Source organism: Tursiops truncatus, chromosome 4 (genome assembly GCF_011762595.2).
Source record: "Tursiops truncatus isolate mTurTru1 chromosome 4, mTurTru1.mat.Y, whole genome shotgun sequence".
Taxonomy (NCBI): Eukaryota; Metazoa; Chordata; class Mammalia; order Artiodactyla; family Delphinidae; genus Tursiops; species Tursiops truncatus.
In genome coordinates, this window is record NC_047037.1 from 7,736,763 (window position 1) to 7,756,756 (window position 19,994).

Below are 19,994 nucleotides of genomic sequence, written 5' to 3' on the forward strand. Positions count from 1 at the left end.
CTGGCAGAAAAAACAACCTGGGAATCTGAATTCATTTTCTATTGCTGTGGAACATAACATCACAAACTGAGCAACTGAAAACAAGATGCATTCACTATCTCACAGTTTCTGTGGGTCAGGAGTCCGGGCTCAGCTGAAGTGCGTCCCTTGTTCAGGATCTCAGGAGGCTGCAATCAAGATGCTGACTGGGCTGTAGGTCTTTCTAGAACTTGGGCTCCTCTTCAAAGGTCACGTGATTATTGGCAGACTTGACTTTCTTGCATTTGAAGGGCTGAGTTCCCCATTTCCCAGAGACCATGTGGCATTCTCTGCCATGTGGCAGTTTGCTACTTCAAGGCCAACAGGGAGCATCTCTGCTGCTTCTTATTCTTTTTATTTTTTTATTGGAGTATAGTTGCCTTACAATGTTATGTTAGTTTCAGGTGTACAGCAAAGTAATTCCGTTATATATATGTGCATATATCTGTTCTTTTTCAGATTCTTTTCCCTTACAGATTGTTACAAAATATTGAGTAGAGCTCTCTGTGCTATACAGTAGATCCTTATTGGTTATCTATTTTATATTTAGTAGTGTGTATATGTTAATCCCAAACTCCTAATTTATCCTTCCCTCTCTCTGCTGCTTCTTATCTCTTGCCTCTAGACCCTCTTTTAAAGGGGGCTCACCCAGGATAATCTCACTTTAGATTTTCTCAGAATGACTTGAGACCTTAATGCAAAATCCCTTACTTTTTTAAAAATAATAATAATAAATAAATTAATTAGTTTTTGGTTGCATTGGGTCTTCGTTGCTGCATGCAGGCTTTCTCTAGTTGCGGCGAGGAGAGGCTACTCTTTGTTGAGGTGCACGGGGTTCTCGTTGTGGTGGCTTCTCTAGTAGTGGTGCACGGGCTTAGTTACTCTGCGGCATGTGGAATCTTCCTGGACCAGGGCTTGAACCCATGTTCCCTGCATTAGCAGGTGGATTCTTAACCACTGCGCCACCAGGGAAGTCCACAGTCCCTTACCTTTTGGTGTGTAATACAAACTAATCATGGAGTGACATCCATCCTGTCCACTGGCCCTACTTGCACTTAAGGGGAGGAGACTGATTATACAGGATCAGGAATCTTGTGGCTATCTTACAATTCCGCCTGCCACAAGACTCAAGATGAAGCAGCAGGGGAATCACCGAGCTGAGAAGGAATGGAGAAGGGAAACACTAAAATCTAACAGGAAGGGACTCATTCCTGGATACCAGGGCTTGACCTGAACAGGACACTGAAGTCGTAACTCAGAAAGATGGAGAACCTAGAAATTCAGAATAGGTCAATGGTATTAAGGTCATTAGAAAGAGCTGTAATTTATACAGGAATATGGTCTGTTGTTCTATCCAGTCTTGAACTGAGAGTGATGTGGGGTTAATGCCACAGTATCATGTGAGACTAAAAGAAAGTGGGGGAGGAGAGGATCCAATTTTAAGCCTTGTTAGGGGTTAAGGGTGAGATTTTAACTCTACTGAAGTGTGCTTAAATCAGAGGAGGGAATTTGGAAATGTCTGAACCCGCCTGCCAATCACTTTAAATCTCTTGGCTTTCTTAGGGGATCTCTGTTCAAAAGAAACAATAGTGCAACTTGGCATCAAAGTCAACCTTGATTGATATTTGGGAAAATATTCAATACCATTTTGAAAGCTCTCTTATAAAAGCTTAACCAGAGAATAGGGCTGAGGCTGAGGCCTAAGTGGAAACTTCTAACTTCTGACCATCTCTTCCCCACTCTCAAATTCAAATCTAAAAACTTAGGACCAAGGTGATCAGACAAATCTGAAGAGAGAGGGAGAGAGGAAGAGAGAGAAAGTGAGCACCCAAGCCGAGAAGGGCTCTGAGTCCACTCAACCCACTAAATAGAATATAAGAGGGAGTTCAAAAGACTAACTGACTTGTCCCATGGACCAGTCCTACTCCAAGGGTGTGGTTGGAAGGTCAAGATAGAGCATGGAAGCTGGGTTCATACAGTTAAGTCAAAGCAGCCTCGTCCTCTATGATATATGACCTGATCCAGTGAATGCCGTGGGTTATGACCAATCATAGTCTCTCCTGGTGGTAAGAGAAGTTAGGGAGTTGGATGAAAGATAGTTTTGCTCCCTCTGGATTTGTGGGGAAGGCCTGAAGATGCTAAAATTAAGGAGTCTATTTTTTTCCGGGAGGCTGGCATAAGGAGAACAGTAGACCTGCCTTTGGGTGACAAAGAACAGTTCAGGCCACTTTCAACAGCAATGGACTTGGGCAACAGGCTCTTTATGCTGGTACTTGGTCTTCTCTGCCCTTGGCCAGGTGGGCACCAGGTAAAGGAACAACAGGCTCTGCAAGCTCTACTAATTACCAGAAAGTTGTTTTCCTTGTACTCTCTGCTCTGGTCATCACTGGCTCATCCTACCCTGAACTCAGAGGTCTGAGTTTAATTCTCTAAAATCCAGTTTCAGTTCCCTAGTATTAGACACTGTCTGGTGTGTTAGGCACTGAACGAAAGTCATAACATTGTGACACATACAAATTACATTGTCATATTCTGAGTGCTGTACTTAGCTTAATTACAATGTTCATTTTGCTTTTATTGGTGCTTAAAAATGTCTCTTGCAGTTATATATATATATATATATATATATATATATAATGTTTATTTTTCAGAGTGTACAATGTTCTTACTATAGAATCTTTAGGAAATGTTTTAGTGTGAAGAGGTAAATAACCACTATATGCAGACTTAACACCTTTAAGCCCTTTCCACTCTTTATTAAAAATTCAACTTATTAGTCAATGACTCAATAATGACCTTGGCTTGAACTTGCCAAGTTAGCATGCTTTTGGGGGTAGCGTGTAGGCATCTGTGACTGGTGGGTCAGAGCATTGGTTCACGATAGCAATTGGAGTAAGCCACTGAGATATATAAAAAGTTGTGCATATCTCTACTTATTTCCATCAGGACAGATTTCAGGAATTAGAATTCTGGGTCCAATGGTAGGAAACTATCTAAGGCTCTTGGTAATGGCCAGTTTTATGTGTGAATTTAGCCAGGCTAAAGTCTCCAGTTATTCAGTCAAACATTAATCTAGGCATTGCTGTAAAAGTATGTTATAGATGTGATTAACATCTGCAATTGGTTAATATTAAGTAAGGAGATTAGGCTCACTAATCTGGGTAGGCCTTATTCAATTCGTTGAAAGGCCTTCAGAGCAGAATTGAGACTGCCCTAAAGAAGAAATTCCTCCTGTGGGCTACAACTGCAGCTCCTGCCTGGGTTTCCAGTCTGCCCTTCCCCTACGGATTTTAGATTTATTTAGTCAGTCCCCACAATCACTTGCCATATATATATATATATATATATATATATATATATATATATATATATATATATATATACATACACACACATAAATGGCATACACACAAATATATGTAGTATATAAGTATGTCATATGCATACGTACACGTCATATATACATGCGCATATATACACATGTCATGTATACATATATGTCAAGTACACACATACATACGTATATGTCAGGTAGATTGATGGGTAATACTGGGTAATGCTGGTTCTGTGTCTCTGGTGGGGCTCTGATGCAGTTGCCGCATTGTGTTCCAGCGTGACCATCTGCATAGTCGATGAGAATGCCCTACTTGGTGTATTCTAAACAACATGGACTATTATTATTCTGCAGAGATGAGGACCCATTCACCAGTTTTATTGGGGATCTGATCAGAATGGTATTTCAATCCATAACACTGATATGGTGATAAGCAGTAGGGTGTACTGAAAGGGAGGCTGAAGAAATCAGGGGACCCAATGAGGAGTTGACGGTCACAGCTCCTGACAATGAAATCCCCAAGACTCAAGGCAGATCAAGTTGACAACGTGTATCCATTAGGATTCTCACATATTCTTTCCTTCTTGCTTTGCAGTTGTCGGATACATTAAAACAGAACCCACAAATGGTTTCCTCAATTTGCTCACCCAGGAATTAGGGTTATTAAAAGACTTCAAACTCTTGGTAAATTCTTTGGGCTATGTATCTGTCCTGGATTGGAACATGGTATTTCTGATTTCAGACAACCATTTATCAGATTTTCTTTGGTTTACAGTTAGCCACACTTTATAAAATAATCCTTTGTCTTCTATCAAAGGAGGACAGATGTGGAACAGTGGGTCAGACATGGATTTGTGTAGCAGAAAACTCCTTCATAGTCCTGAGGAAGGAATGATAAATACTCTGTGTTTAACCATTACTGAAGACACATCACTCACAGGGACATGACAAAGCTTTCAATTTTAGCTTTCAATTCTCCTTTTATTTATTTTTTAAAATATTAAAAGAAATTTATTGACATATAGTTGATTTACAATGTTGTATTTAATTTCTGCTGTACATCAAAGTGATTTGGTCATATATATATATACATTCTTTTTCATATTCTTTTACATTGTGGTTTATCACAGGATATTGAATATGGTTCCCTGTGCTATACAGTAGGACCTTGTTGCTTATCCATCCTGTATATAATAGTTTGCATCTACTAATCCCAAACTCCCAGTCTATCCCTCCCCCACCCCCCTCCCCCTTGGCAACCACAAGTCTGTTCTCTACGTCTGTGAGTCTGTTTCTGTTTCATAGATACGTTCATTTGCAATTCTCCACTGTTGGGCAAGCTCTCCTTCTTCCTCTGGATCAAATCTCAGGCAGGCCCTTGGCTTTCCTGGTCCTTCTTCAGGAAAACTAGCAATTCTCCAGTGAAACAAAATCACAAACACACTCTCAGTTTAGTCATTTAAGGGTCCAGTCTCACATGTAGTTAAAAATAGCTCTTCAGCCTGTTGCTCAGGCCCCCTGCAGACAGGAAAGGCAGTCAGGGAAGAGGGTGGAGTTAGCATCTTTCCCACATTCTCTTCATTCTCCATCATCTGATAAACCTTGCTTCTGACCCTTCCAGAGTTGGAGCAAGAGACGGAGATGCGCTAAAGGGAATATATTTCCGCTTCACAGGTAAGCTTCCATTGACCTAATTTCAGGGCTCTTGAGATTTATCATGCATTTAAAAATGAACTTTCTGGAGGCGCTTAACTGGATTGTTGGAGATATCTCATGCCCCTCCTTCTGGGAGAAATTTCCACTTGTCATCACCTTGGTGAAGAAAAATGTATCCCTGTCATGACTGGTATTTTATTTCCTCCCAGGCCCTACAAATCCAGCAACGCCTCCAGCTTTTTCTACTTACCCCCTGCAGGCTGCCCTCTTGGACGTGACTTAAGAAGACCCATGGAGAACCTTTTGCCTACAACCCATATCTGATCTGTAGGTAGGGAATCGCTCACCCAGCTTTTTCCCTGACACACTCCAGCAGCGCAGGCTGCTTCCATTTCCCATCGACCCTGCCATCAGATCAGCTAGCCAATCAGTCTCTCTTGCTGTTTAGATTTCTCAGGTGAGAGAGACATTCGAATCCATTCTGTGTATATAAACGATAAGGAATATACTTTCTAAGCGTTCAGATGGGAGTTTTTCCCTCGTCACGATGAGAGGTGCCTGCCCTACCACCCAGGAGGGGATGGAATTCACAGCACACATTTTATTAGCGCTTCCTCTAAAAACCTCCACTTCCCTCACCTGTGAATCTCTTCTCGTTTATATCCTGGCTGTAGAGAAGGATCTTTAGCCTCCTTTCCTTAAAAAAATTGTATCATGTTCATCTTTGACTTCATTTTAAGATGCAGTATCCATTGAATTAGGGTGGTGGTTCTCAGAGTGGTCTCAGACCAGCATTGTCAGCGTTCCTGGGGAACTTATTAAAAGTGCCAAGTCTCAGAGCCCACTGCACACCTACTGGATCAGAAGTGGTAGGGGTGGAGCCCAGAAGTCTGTATCTTTTAAAGAAAACTTATTGGACTATAGTTGATTTACAATGTTGTGTTAGTTTCAGGTGTACAGCAAAGTGAATCAGTTATACATATACATGTGTCTGCTCTTTTTTTTTTTTTAGATTCTTTTCCCATATGGGCCATTACAGAGTATTGAGTAGAGTTCCCTGTGCTATACAGCAGGTTCTTATTAGTTATCTATTTTATATATAGTAGTGTGTATATGTCAGTCCCAATCTCCCAATTTATCCCCCCCCCAAGAAGTCCTTATTTTTTTATTTATTATTTTCTTTTGCGGTACGCGGGCCTCTCACTGCTGTGGCCTCTCCCATTGTGGAGCACAGGCTCCAGACGCACAGGCTCAGCGGCCATGGCTCACGGGCCCAGCCGCTCCAGGGCATGTGGGATCTTCCTGGACCGGGGCATGAACCCGTGTCCCCTGCATCGGCAGGTGGACTCTCAACCACTGCGCCACCAGGGAAACCCAGAAGTCCTTATTTTAACAAACTCTCTAGATGATTCTGAAGTAGGCTCATGTTTGAGAACCGCTGTTTTAAGCCATCTGTCAAAATTCCACTTTAATTTCCTCTCACGTGTGTACTTGGCTCACCTTGTTAACCCATTTAATCTGTTTCTCACAATAAGTCCTATGTTCATAGATTCGAGAAATAACTATAAAATGATAAATCATAATTACATTTCACTACAACTACAGCCTGCTGATTATCTGATACTCATCAGACCTTAATTCCCAGGGGTTGAAGGTTTGGCCCCTCAGGGTAGCTGGGGTCCTGTGTCATTATCCTCTCTCCCATCTCCCTACCTCCTGCTTGCTCACTAAACTGTAAAATAAACGGTTGTTTGCAAAATATTGCATTAATGTTTTAGCTTTGATCAGACTCGTTGAATTTTTTTGGTTATTAAGAGACATCATCCCTTTATTTTACTTGTTACCTTTTACAGTAATCTCTTAGGTCCTTTTGTTGGTATAAATCAGGAGTCTTCAAGTTCAATCCCATTGGTATTTTAGGCGAGATAATTTTTTCTAGTAGGCAGCTGTCCTAGATGCCTGTAGCATCCTCTAAGTTGTGACAGCCAAAAATTTCTCCAGACATTGCCAAATGTTCCCTGGGAGTCAAAAATCAACTGTAGTTGAAGAGCCCGGTTTAAACGGATACCCATTAAATCCCCAAATACACTGAACCTGCCTAATAGATTTCAATCATTTTGAAGACCAAAACAGAGCATTTCGTTTTGGTCAGAGCTTCTAATTGCCATAGAGATAATTTTAAAATATTTTAAAGAGTATTATTTTGCCACTTGCTATAAAGATGCATCTTTTGATTGCTGAGCAAATAATCTTGAGTTCATCTGATTCATATCATCAATTAAGTGCTTAGAATCATTCCAAGAATTCACTGTCTGAGAGTCCTCATTTATAAACACAACAAGCTCCAAGAAACACAATTACTATACATTTTCTCAAGGAAGGGAGTGGTGGCAGTATCGTAGACTGTTGATTTAAATTGTCTTCTTTTTTTCTTCTTTCATTAAGTGGTAATTCAACTCTTCATCTTTCGTGATTTTCTTTACTCACTCCAGGCAATTATTGCTGGCGATTATGATGTTAATGAGTTATGCAGAGCAGACTGAAAAAATGAAATATATTTTTAGGAAGTTAAGTTCATGGAAGAAACAACTTGAATGCATGCAAAAAGCAGGCATCTTTCTTATTGTGCCCTGAATTGATTTTATAAGTCAGGTGTTTGTATGAATAAATAACCTTTACTTAGCGCAGGGAGTATTTTGACACGAAATTTACTCTGATGAGCCATGAAGGAAGTCTTTTGTGAGACTGTCTGCTCTGCATTGTGTCTGATTTTTTTTTTTTATACTGCATGAGTTAATTTTGAGGCCTCCAGATCTAAGCAGGAGATGCTGATCAACGTGAAAACCAGAACTCTTTTCTTAGCTCCTTTGTAGTTGAATTCTAATGGTCTTGACACAGTGTGCTAGTGTTCACCAGGGTGACATAAAATACAGTCAAACGCACACACAGATGACTATGGAAAAGCAAACCCAGATGACAACACATATCAATAGAATATTTTCTTTTACTCTTTTCTTCTTCTTCGTGAGTGACACAGCGACTGAAATAACCCTCCTTTTTGAATGCCTCTGATTCAATCAGAGGCATGCTTTCCCCTCAGATGCAGTTGAAGTATTAGCACTTCACTGTCAAAACCACCTTTGTTTCTAAATTAATACCTAATATTTACATACCAGTAAGATAGATCTTAATATGCCAAGACTCTCATCTTTCTCTTCTTTCAGTCATACAAACTACTTCTTTTCTGCATAAACTTTCAAACTAATGTGCTATTGAAAATATTATACATGAATGATCCTGAAATCTTTGATAAGATTGGAGCTAGGAGCAGGGAGTTAATATAGATTACCCACTTTTTAAAAATGGAAAAAGATTAAAAAAATATCTATTATTAGGAAAAATCACTTAAAACCAGAAAGAGCAAAAATTTCAAAGTAAGGCATTGTCCTTAAGTAGATAATGCATTGGACAAATGTAAAAATAAACTTAGGATGTATAAATTATAAATATCAGTGCTGCCCAATAGAATTTTCTGACATGATGAATATGTGCTCTGTATGCCCTGTTTAAGGTGGAGCCACTAGCCACGGGTGCATATTGAAGACCTGAAATTTTGGAAATGCAATAAAGGACTGAATTTTGAATTATACTTAATTTTAATTAATGTCGTAAATTTAGATAGGCACATGGGACTAGTGGCGCCTGTATTGGATAGACAAAATGAAAGAGACTTATGTATTCGTGTATGTGTTCCTACTTTTCTCATTTTACAGAATACCTGACATTTGACTATTATTCTATTTTAAATTGCTTTATGGGTACCATACCATAAAATCCACTCAGGTAAAGCATACAATTCAATGACTTTTAGAATACTCACAGTTGTGCATTCACCAGCCCACTCAAAACTTTTCATCACCCCAAAGGAAACCCTACACCCCTTAGGCATCATCTATCACCCCGATCTGCCCCCACCCCATCCTTCCAACCATAGGTAATTAGGAAACTACTTTCTATCTCTATAGATTTGCCTATTCCAGACATTTCATATAAATGGGGCCACACAATATGTGGACCTTTGTGACTGGCTTCTTTCACTTGACACAATGTTTTCCAGATTCATCCATGCTGTAGCATGTATCAGTATTTCATTTCTTTTTATTGCCAAATGATCCATCCACATGTGATGGACTTTTGGGTCGTTTCCACATTTTACCTATTATAAATAATTCTGCTATGAATATGTACGTACAAGTTTTTGTGTGAAGCTACATACCTTTGGTAGATATATAGAAGTGGAATTGCTGGATCATGTAGTAATTACATGTTTGATCAATGGAGATTCTGCCAGACTGATTTCCAAAGTGGCTGCACTATTTTACACTCATTATATTACAAGGTTTGAGGGTTCTGTTTTCTCCATATCCTTATCAATATTTGTTATTATCTGTCTTTTTTATTACAGCCATTATAGTGGGTGTGAAGTGGTATCTTGTTATTACCAGATATAAAAGTGTCCTCCCATTTTGTAGGTTCTTTGTTTACTTTCTTGACGGTATATATATATATATATATTAACATCTTTTCTGGAGTATAATTGCTTTACAATGGTGTGTTAGTTTCTGATTTATAACAAAGTGAATCAGCTATACATATACATATATCCCCATATCTCTTCCCTCTTGCATCTCCTTCCCTCCCACCCTCCCTATCCCACCCCTCTAGGTGGTCACAAAGCACCGAGCTGATCTCTCTATGCTATGCTGCTGCTTCTCACTAGCTATCGGTTTTACATTTTGCAGTGTATATATGTCCATGCCACTCTCTCACTTTGTCCCAGCTTACCCTTCCCCCTCCCCGTGTCCTCAAGTCCATTCTCTAGTAGGTCTGTGTCTTTATTCCCGTCCTGTCCCTAGGTTCTTCATGACCATTTTTTTTTTTTTTTTAGATTCCATATATATGTGGTAGCATACGGTATTTGTTTTTCTCTTTCTTTTTTTTTAACATCTTTATTGGGGTATAATTGCTTTACAATGGTGTGTTAGTTTCTGCTTTATAACAAAGTGAATCAGCTATACATATACATATATCCCCATATCTCTTCCCTCTTGCGTCTCCCTCCTTCCCACCCTCCCTATCCCACCCCTCCAGGCTGTCACAAAGCACCAAGCCGATATCCCTGTGCCATGAGGCTGCTTCCCACTAGCTATCTACCTTACGTTTGTTAGTGTGTATATGTCCATGACTCTCTCTCGCCCTGTCACAGCTCACCCTTCCCCCTCCCCATATCCTCAAGTCCATTCTCCAGTAGGTCTGTGTCTTTATTCCTGTCTTACCCCTAGGTTCTTCATGACATTTTTATTTCTTCTTAAATTCCATATATATGTGTTAGCATACGGTATTTGTCTTTTTCCTTCTGACTTACTTCACTCTGCATGATAGACTCTAGGTCCATCCACCTCACTACAAATAACTCAATTTTGTTTCTTTTTATGACTGAGTAATATTCCATTGTATATATATGCCACGTCTTCTTTATCCATTCATCTGTCTTGATGGTATATTTTGAATCACAGATGTTTTTCATTTTGGCAATGTATATTTTGTCAATTTTGTCTTTTATGCTTGTGATTTTTGTATTATAGCTAAGAAACCATTGCCAAATTCAAGGTTATGAATTTATGCCTGTATTTTCTTCTAAAAGTTTTGTAGTTTTAGTTCTAACATTTAGATGATCTTTGATCCATTTTGAGTTAATGTTTACATGGATATCCAGTTGTCCCAGCATTATTTTTTTCATATACATATGAAATATGCATATTATTTTCCACTATAGGCTATTACAGAATATTAAATATTTTTCCCTGTGTTATACAGCACGTCCTTGTTGCTTATCTATTTTAGGTATAGTAGTGTGTATCTGTTAATCCCAAATTCCTAATTTATCCATCCCCCACCTCCCTTTCCCCTTTGGTAACCGTACGTTTGTTTTCTACATCTGTGAGTCTGTTTCTGTTTTATATGCAGATTCACTCGTATTATTTTTTAGATTCCACATATAAATGATAACATATAATATCTGCAAAATAGTCACTTACGGGTATTAGTTACTATATTGGGCAGTGCAGCATGTAGAACCATCAGGCAACAAAAAATGGGAAAAGATTTCTTTCCTTCTTCTTGGAGAAGATATTATTGGTGCCCTGTAAATGACCCCTTTGTTTTCACCGTTCTTGAGTTGGGGTGGTTCCTTAGGGCTGGAAGCAATGGCAATAAATGGGAGAGATGTCAGAATGCTTTGGCACAGCCTTGAGAAGGGATTTAAAATTCTTCATGGACTTCCCTGGCAGTCCAGTGGTTAAGACTCTGTGCTTCCACTGCAGGGGGCACAGGTTTGATACCTCATCTGGAATCTAAGATCCCGCATGCCACACAGCCAAAAAAAAAAAAGTCTCTAAAGTTGTGTGAAAATTAATTCATTAAATAAGATATATAAGATTAGAGAAGTTACCGGCTAAATATTTTCCCAGGGAAAGCCGAGAAGACACTTGCATCGTGAAGGTGACAAGGAATCACTATGGAGAGAGGCACTGACATCATTGAAAGCTCAGTGGTGGCTGTTCTCTGCTACTGTAGAAGTAGGCTTTCTTGTGTTGATGTGGATAATAGGGAACCAGGATGGAGGGACCAGATGACAGCACTAAGACACTAGAGACAAGAGAGGGGCAATTTCATGGTGGTCAGCATGGCCAGTATGACCCAGAGGGTTTGACCTGCTCCAATATGTGACAATGGCATATAGAATATGGTGTACAGAGGGGTGAGAGAGGTGGGTAACCAGTGAGAGCATTGTTTGTCTAATACAACCACAAAAGATTAAAAGTGAGTGAGCAAGAAGACTGATCAGAACCATAAAAATGAGGAGACTGGGATTGACGCATATACACCATTGATACTATGTATAAAATAGACAACTAATGAGAACATACTGTATAGCACAGGGAACTCAATGCACTGTGGTGACTTAAATGGGAAGGAAATCCAAAAAGGAGGGGATGTATGTATTTGTATAGCTGATTCATTTTGCTGTACAGTAGAACCTAACACAACATTGTAAAACAGCTATACTCCGATAAAAATTAATTAAAATAAAAAGAACCATAAAAATGGAAAATCACAATTCTTCACCTAGCTTCCAGACATGAGCCAGTACTCAGGCAAAGGCATGAGACAGTTCTTCTCGTTCATGGAAGGACATTTCGAGTCCCTCTGAAAAATAATCTTGAAATGACACAGCAAGGGTAGTTAGCAGCAGTTTCCTCAATTCTTTTCTGAGGGACTTTACAGTTATTTGTCACAGTCACTGGAAATAGGAACACTGAGATCTTTCAGTGGCTGTGAGATACAGAATCTCGGATGACATTGAAACCAGAGGGCTCAACAATGGCAACGTACTCCCTTTGATAGAGGAGGAGCTTGCAAAGGCCAGGTGATAAAGACTCCTGGTACAATTAAGATCTTGGATAAACTGCACCAATAAGGACAGTAGCTTGTTCCACTACACCTACTATGTAAGTACCCTCCGCCTCCCCGCCCTCCCCACCCACCTTGAAGAAGCATTAACTTAACAGAGTGAACTTAGATTGTGGCACAAATATGGAGCTGAATGGGGCAAGGGATTAAGTGTATAGCGACTGATGCTGCCATGTCCATATCCCCTCAGCTTTTACCATTCATGAGCACAGTGACCCAAAAGCTTCCGGTTACAAAGCCCTGCGACTCTTCGCCTGGAGCAGCTCAGCCCACATGCTAGAGCTGGCAGGGAGTAACCACCTCTCACCAACAGCCCTTGAACAATAATTAACAGGAATTGGTAGATAAATACTTCAGCTACCTTGCTGGGGCTTGTATCTGGGCAAGTTGGGATGACTCTGAGGCATGTTACTCCAATTCCCTGAGCCTCGGTTGCCCACTGTTGGTTACCTGTTTTTTTTTTTTTTTTTTTTTTTGCTGTATGTGGGCCTCTCACTGTTGTGGCCTCTCCAGTTGCGGGGCACAGGCTCCGGATGCGCAGGCTCAGCGGCCATGGCTCACGGGACCAGCCGCTCCGCGGCATGTGGGATCTTCCCAGACCGGGGCGTGAACCCGTGTCCCCTGCATCGGCAGACGAACGCTCAACCACTGCGCCACCAGGGAAGCCCGTCCTTTGCTTTCTTCCTTTCCCTGTCTCACTTCCTCACATCTCTACAGGTGTTTTCTAGAATCACTTCCCAAATAAACTACTTGTACCATATTTTTGTCCCAAGGTCTGGTCTGCTTTGGAGAAACCCAAACTAAGATACATCTACCCCCAATTCAGTATCTCTAATTTTCCTGTTTACCCTTTAGGAAGTAAGAGAGAAACATTGAGGGAAAGAGGGCTGAAAAAACAAGAAAGAATAACTGAAAGGAGGGAAGGGTAAGTGGGGAAAACAAAGGGTGATCTCCAGTGGTATTGTGGGTCCACCTGCTCAGAAGGGAGGAATCAGAAAGAACCGTCTCCTGACCATTTTACTCCATCAAGCACTTACCCAACCTCCAAAGCAACCCCCAAAGAACACATATGGTTACCTGAAATTATTACTGCAGTGGAAGGTATGTGTGATGGTTAATTTTATATGTTAATTTGGGTCATGTGCTGCTCAGATATTTTGTTAAACATTTCAGGGTATGTCTGTGAGGGTGTTCATGGATGAGATTAATATTTGAATTGGTAGACTGACTAAAGCAGATTGCCCTCCCAAATGTAGGTAGACATCATTTAATCCATCGAGGGACTGATTAGAAGAAAAAAAAGCAGAGGAAGGAAGAATTTACCCTCTGACTGACTGCTTGACTTGGAACATTGGTCTTCTCCTGCCCTTGCACTAGGACCTACACCAACAGCTCTCAGGGTCTCCATATTGCAGACGGTAGATTGCGGGACTTCTCAGCCTCCCCAGTCATATGAATCAATTACTTATAATATGTCTCTATTAGTTCTGTTTCTCTGGAGAACACTGACTGATCCTGTATGTTAACTGCAGAAAGAGTCAGCTACAAATAATAGCCAAATGTCTACTGTCACTTAAGCACATAAGGTTAATTTGACCAAATCATTAAAAAAGGCAGAGGCAGTGAGTCCAAGTCTCTTCCAACTGATTAACAACAACTCAAGAACCTAGACGTTTTCTTTTTTTCATGCTCCAATATTCTTCTATAATCATGCTGGCCACCTCTTGGTTACAATATAGCTGCCACACCTTCATCTCACTTCCATTGCAAGAAGAAAGAAGGTCAAACAGGAAGGAATGGTACCTATCAAGAAATCTAAACTTTCCCAGTTATCCTCAGCTGTTTTTATTGGCTAGAATTGTGTCCCAAGGCCATGTCTACCTACAATCTACTACTTTTAGCTGGGTACATTGCCACCCTGAACAAGGAAGAGATTGAAGAACCAATATTAGGTTGACAATTATCACCATCTTCTACATAAAGTGAGCACAAGTAAAACTCAAATTATTTCACAGCAGGGTATGTCCCCCTAAGGTCATTTTATAAAATCAATTTCTGAGGAATGGACCCTAGAGATAGGTCTCTACTATTCTACTGGTCTCATGCAATTAGAGGCCCACCTATGCTGTGGTGTGTGGTGGGCGTTTGGGGAAGATACTACCTAACATCTAAAAATAAAATGGATTAAAAATCTAGGGTAGCATTATAAAGAAGAGAAGGGACCAGAAACAGAGACAGAAGAAGTGGTAGCACTTACTCAACAATCCAAGCGATGGAACAGGAAACACTTTTCACCCAACTGCATAGCTGGCTAAGCTTAACAGCAAACAGAACAACTTTCAGGGGCATCTCCTGAACATAATTTTCTGTCTGGGGTCTAAGTGTAAGGTTGAATGACTTATAAACTGAAAAATGAATTTCCCAGTTTAAGAACTTGACTGCAGGAAGATTATCTTAGCTACTGCATTTGATTGGTGCATATATTCTCTCTCTCTCTCTCTCTCTCTCTCTCTCTCTCTCTCTCTCTCTCTCTCTCTCTGTGTGTGTGTGTATGTGTATGTGCATGTCAGGGTGACCATACACCCTCACATAAATGACATTTTCCAGGGCAGCCATTTCAGAGTCAGTTTTTTTTTGCGGTACGCGGGCCTCTCACTGTTGTGGCCTCTTCCGCTGCGGAGCACAGGCTCCGGACGCGCAGGCTCAGCGGCCATGGCTCACGGGCCCAGCCGCTCCGCGACATGTGGGATCTTCACGGGCCCAGCCGCTCCGCGGCATGTGGGATCTTCACGGACCGGGGCACGAACCCGTGTCCCCTGCATCGGCAGGCGGACTCTCAACCACAGCGCCACCAGGGAAGCCCCAGAGTCAGTTTTTGATTTCTCAGGGGTTTCCTGGAGGAGTGCTGGGAAACCTTTCTCTTGTGCTCACCGGCACAATTCACTTGTTTTAAGTAATGAAATTCCCAGGAAGCTATAACATCATTATGCTTTTGTTCTTTTCTTACTTCCTGAAAATTGTGCAGTGACACTTTTGATCTCTCTAGAGACATCAAAAAATGTCTACGGATAGAGAGGTGATTCTTCCAAGAGTCATAATTTGTATTTTCTCTGTATGTCTCTGTATCTCTTACTACCTGAACAGCACACACATGACAACGCTGAAAATATAAACACAACTTTTTTCATTTAGAATTAAAAGTATTCTGGAAATTCATTGGAATGGCAGTAAGAAATGCATGGTCATGCATTATTAATCTCTGCTATAAAAAATGGAATCTACAGTAACAGCATGTTTATTGCTTGTGCTCCCGAGACGCAGAGACATGCTCCTTTTTTGCCAGGCACTTTAAAGGCAGAGCTGTTCCACTTCATGCTGATGGCCCTGCAGTATCAAACAAGCACCAATGACATTGCTCAGGGTCTTCCAAATGCATTTCCAGATTTCATTATCAAAAAAATTTTCTGCGCGTTTGTACTACCCGTCTTAGTCCAAACCAACAGCATGAGCTGGAGCAACTCCGAATCTGTTTTTGCAGGGATATCTCACAGATTACGAAGCGAGTCGTAGAAGTGCATTACAGAGTTCCATTACATTACCTCACTGTCATTCCAAAAAAAAAAAAAAAAAACAGAATCCTAGGAAGAAGATTTGTTGTTTCATTTTGTTTGTTTTGCAAGAGGTCTGGCAGATTTGTGTTTAAAATTTCCTGCTAAAAAGGATGAGCATCGTTATGCCAAGCTTTCTGAAGCCTGGGCGTGGAGACAAAACTCCTAGGTTTCCAAGTGTATCACCTGTGCTCTGATCTCGAGAATGACTCAAATTTCCACAGATGCGTACAGTTTACATATTCACCTCTCCATCATGTATTCAGGGTTGCCGTAGGTTTGATGTAGGTTAGTTCATTTGGGCTAGATATTTCAGACTAGACTTGTTACAAACTTACCTTCTAATCAAACATGCTTTTTCCTAGGAATCCCATAAAGTAGGGCTTTATATTAGACTGATCTTATGAAATTGTCATTTTTCTAATTCAAAAGTCGTTGAATATAGACAAGTTCATTTGGCTCAACCTAATATTTCGCCCCAACTAGAAAAATATCTCTGAATAAAATAAGACTGCCTCCCTTCCTTAAGAATTTAATCCGGAGTCCTGTCCTCTGAATGGTCCCAGAGAGAGTGCTCTGAGCCCTTTCCTAATTCTAGCTGCAGGAGACACAGTACTGCACAGAGATTGATGCTCTAAGTGGTTCTTCCATTTCCATAGCTTTAAGTTACTTATTACTAGTAGCTGCCATGTTATCCATAGTGATTGTCATGGGTTTCCATGATGCTTTAAAATGTGTCTTCAGGGCTTCCGTGGTGGCGCAGTGGTTGAGAGTCCGCCTGCCGATGCAGGGGACACGGGTTCGTGCCCCGGTCCGGGAAGATCCCACATGCCGCGGAGCGGCTGGGCCCGCGAGCCATGGCCGCTGAGCCTGCGCGTCCGGAGCCTGTGCTCCGCCACGGGAGAGGCCACAACAGTGAGAGGCCCGCGTACCTCCAAAAAACCCAAACCAAACCAAAACAAAAAAATATGTCTTCAAATACTCTGGGGAAAGAGGAACATATGTTTATCCTACAGACAGGGAAACTGAGGCCAAACATGAGTAGAATGCTTTTCCTATAATTATCATTTAGGCAGTGATAATGTCAGTCTCCTCCTGTCAACCTCAAGTCCTTTTTTGTTCTCACCAGCTCCCTCCTCACTCCAGTAGGACGATCAGTTCTGTAACTGCTCACGGTCAAACACAAAGCTTCAGTCCCCATAGTTAGTTATTTAACTTCACCTCTCATCTCTAAAACGGGAATAGCAATAGTATCTATTTCATAGGATTGTTATGAGGATGAAGGTGGTCACTACATGTGAAATATTTAGAAGGCTGCTTGTATTGGAAAAGTGCTCTGTGTGTTACCTCTTATCACTAGACTTTCTATTCAAAGCCTCTGCTCTGGGAAGCTGAAACTTGAAGGAAAAACCTGCACTTGCATTTTATAATAACGAGCTTTCATATTTATGAAATGAACAACGTGAAAAACACAACCAAAGGTTGCTGATGAGAGGTTATATTGCATTCCGCTCTAAGAGGGGTCTTATGTTTCACTCTTCAGGGAGTTCATCCATATTCCTGTTTGTTTAAAGCCTTATGTTGGGCTGAGGAATAATTTTAGAGAGTCGTAAAAAAGTCAAGGTGTTTGTCACAGCACGTGGAAGCAAGCACACTGCGGGCAGGTGCTGAGAAACCATTCTCCATCCCTCGTGCCAAAACACCTCAGCCCTTTCCCTGCCACGGCCCTGGGCTTGGACACACTGAGGCAGACCTTGCCAACGCAGCAGGTTGTTCTATGGCTCCGGGTTCTAGGAAACGAGATCATGAGATGAATGCTCCGGCTGCATCTCACAACTGGCACTTTCCCCAAGGCCTGTGGGATGGGAGCCGTTGATCTCTGGGCTCGTTGCATAATGGTCAGGTATGAAATGCTCAAATAGTCTCCATGGGAGCACACTGGAAGCTTTTGGGTTATTACCAGTAGACTACTTCTTCCAAAGACCAAAACCAGTACACGAGTTAGACTGTATTATCGGTCCACTAACAGATAAGTCATTGTCTTGTAGAACAAGTTATCTGTACTTTACCATCCATGGGACAGTTGTTGCTGTTGCTCTGCATATGTATTAACAACGCTGGACTCTCTAGTTACCAACAGTTTGCTTCTGGGTTATTAAACATGTCTGGATCAAACTTTTGAAGTTGGGATAGATCAGGCGAGGATCTTTCTGTTGGGGCTCTAGGAAGCGGGGGAGTCAAGCGGATGCTGGATGGACCATGAAAGGTCCAGCCAGGAAGGGACGTGGCTTGGTTCATCCACGTTCTGTTCAGATGCTTGTAGAAATGCTGTTTATAGACAGGTGTTCATGGGAAGCCTCGCTGGGGAAGAGGTACATTTTGAGGACAAAACAGATGAAAGGGTGGATTATGATTATACTGTGATGAGGAAGTGATGGCCTAGGAGGAGAGAGGAGGGAAAGCAGAAGCTGATGGAATTTGAGGGGGTGTGCTGAGGAAGAAGCCTCAATGGGTGTGGACAATCCAGGATCGATATTCACGGAAGCTGGGAATGTAGCATGTTCGTTTCATGAGGCAAAGGATCAGTGCATTTTCTTGGTTGTAGATATAACAGCTCCTTCAAGAAATGGATCCGGTCAGACAACAAACTTTTTTTTTGTGTGTGTGCGGTACGCAGGCCTCTCACTGCTGTGGCCTCTCCTGTGGCGGAGCACAGGCTCCAGACGCGCAGGCTCAGCGGCCATGGCTCACGGGCCCAGCCGCTCCGCGGCATGTGGGATCTTCCCGGATCGGGGCACGAACTCGTGTCCCCTGCATCGGCAGGAGGACTCTCAACCACTGCGCCACCAGGGAAGACCAGTCAACAAACTTTTAAACTTAAAAGTTGCACAAGAAAAGTTGCTCTGTAAGAAAATGAATTGGTACATTTAAAATTTTTTTATATATTTTTTATTGATGTATAGTTGATTTATAATGTTGTGTTCATTTCTGCTGTACAGAAAGTGATTCTGTTACACATATATATATTCTTTTCCATTATGGTTTATCACAGGATACTGAATATATTTCCCTGTGCTATACAGTAGGACCTTGCTGTTTATCCATCCTATATATAATAGTTTGCATCTGCTAACTGCAAACTCTCATTCCATCCCTCCCCCACTCCGCCTCCCCCTTGGCAACCATATGTCTGTTCTCTATGTCTGTGAGTCTGTTTCTGTTTTGTGGATAAGTTCATTTGTGTCATATTTTAGATCCCACATATAAGTGATATCATATGGTATTTGTCTGACTTACTTCACTTTGTTTGATAATCTCTAGGTCCATCCATGTTGCTGCAAATGGCATTATTTCATTTTTTTTATGGCTGAGTAGTATTCCATTGTATGTATGTAATTTGGTACATTTTTAATAAGTGAGACTTCCTCCAAATTCCTTTTCATGAATTAAAACTGGAGGTTAAAAAGAAATCAGCAAAAAAGTAAGGTAACAGTGTTAAGATCAACATAAGTGGGAAATACATCCTCCACTAAACAAATATCAATGAATTTGCTTTGTTTTTAGATGCAAGAAGCAAGATTTGCCTGAGACTGGAATTCCTGTTGATGCCCCATAAAAGGTTACCAGATTCTTAAGCTTGGAAAACTCAGTGTTGAACAAAGCTAAACAGATTTCCTAGTTGCAGAGATTCTCAGTCTTTAAAAAAATGAGTGTTTTACCAATTTCTAATGGGTGCCTATAGAATGCATTCTCCAAACTTATTTGATAATAGAATCCCTTTATAAGACCCATCTGTAAGAACTCATGTGTTCCCAACACATTTTGGGCAATGTTATCTAAGAAAT